Here is a 1299-nt window from a genome sequence, read left to right as displayed (position 1 = left end):
AAAAAAAAAAAAAAAGATGTATTATTCACTACCGGTGATTGGAATGCAAAGAGAAAGGATCAGTAGTTGGAAAATATGGCCTTGGTGACAGAAATGATTCTAGAAATGATAGAATTCTGCAAAATCAATGATTTATTCATTTCAAATACCTTCTTTAGGCAGCATAAGAGACATGGACCTTGCCAGATGGAATACATAGAAATCAAATTGACTACATCTGCAGAAAAACTCCGTATCATCAATCAAAACGGGGCCAGGGGCAGATTGTGTAACAGACCATCAATTGCTCATATGTAAATTCAAACTGAAACTGACGAAAATTAAAACAAGTCCACAAGAGCCAAAATATGACCTTTACTGTATCCCACCTGAATTTAGAGATCATCTGAAGAGCAGATTTAATATATTAAACACTAAAGACTGCAGACCAGAAGAGTTGTGGGATGACATCAAGAACATCATACAGCCAGTGGAAATGCCCTGCGCCCCTGTGCTGTCCCCTGCAGACCAGAACAGGTTCATTTGTATCTACCCTGCTTATTTAAATAACAAAAAGACCATCACGGAGGGGAGGCGCAGCCCCATAAATAAGGCTGTTGAAAATCTTACAACTACAGAGATTCAAGATGTATGTTTAGCAGTTGGACTTAATGCATTTCTTGAGAAAAATAAAATGTACTCTAGAGAATGGAATCGTGATGTTCAATATCGAGGCAGAGTCCGGGTCCAGCTCAAACAGGAAGATGACAGCCTCTGTCTTGTACAGTTTCCATCACGTCAGTAATGTTGTATGCAGCGGAAATGATACCTAAACTGAAAACAAGGACACAAAAAACAGGTGGTGGTAACCAAAGTCTTTAGCAAGGAGAGGGAAGTAAAAAAGGAAAAGGGAAGAAGAAGAAATGATCTGCTATAATAATCAAGAGACATGAAGGAAGGCCTCCATTTCCTATCAGAGAAATAAAAGCTTTTTGTTTGCATCTTTAACTATGAATTTTTGTGCCTCCAGATTCATCATGCAAGTTGACAACTAAATAAATTAACATCAACATTTGCACCTAGGTATTATGCAATATAAAAGAAAAAAATGGCCTGTTAATGCTTTGTGTGGATGAAAGAAGCATATTTTTAAATGGACAATGAACTGCACCACCTATGACTTGAAATCCTATATCTGTTTATCCTCTGTGGAAACCTATGTTTGAAGTCAATTTAATATCATTTGAAATATATAATTTGTTTATCGTTAAGGTCAATGCAATAAAATTGAAACAACTGATTTCAAAAAAAAAAAAAAAA

The 1299-nt window shown here is 36.0% G+C and overlaps 1 protein-coding gene and 1 pseudogene across 1 annotated transcript in view; one reads left to right on the top strand and one right to left on the bottom strand.

Moving 5' to 3' along the window:
- The window catches only part of LOC102819639 (calcium-binding mitochondrial carrier protein SCaMC-1-like), an 88797-nt gene that overhangs the window by 54747 nt on the left and 32751 nt on the right, over positions 1 to 1299 (bottom strand). The gene's annotated exons all lie outside the window — the stretch shown is intronic.
- LOC102830230 lies at positions 476 to 906 on the top strand (annotated as a pseudogene).

Source organism: Chrysochloris asiatica, unplaced genomic scaffold, assembly GCF_000296735.1.
Source record: "Chrysochloris asiatica unplaced genomic scaffold, ChrAsi1.0 scaffold00085, whole genome shotgun sequence".
In the NCBI taxonomy this organism is placed as follows: Eukaryota; Metazoa; Chordata; class Mammalia; order Afrosoricida; family Chrysochloridae; genus Chrysochloris; species Chrysochloris asiatica.
This window is presented reverse-complemented; position numbering and strand designations above follow the sequence as displayed.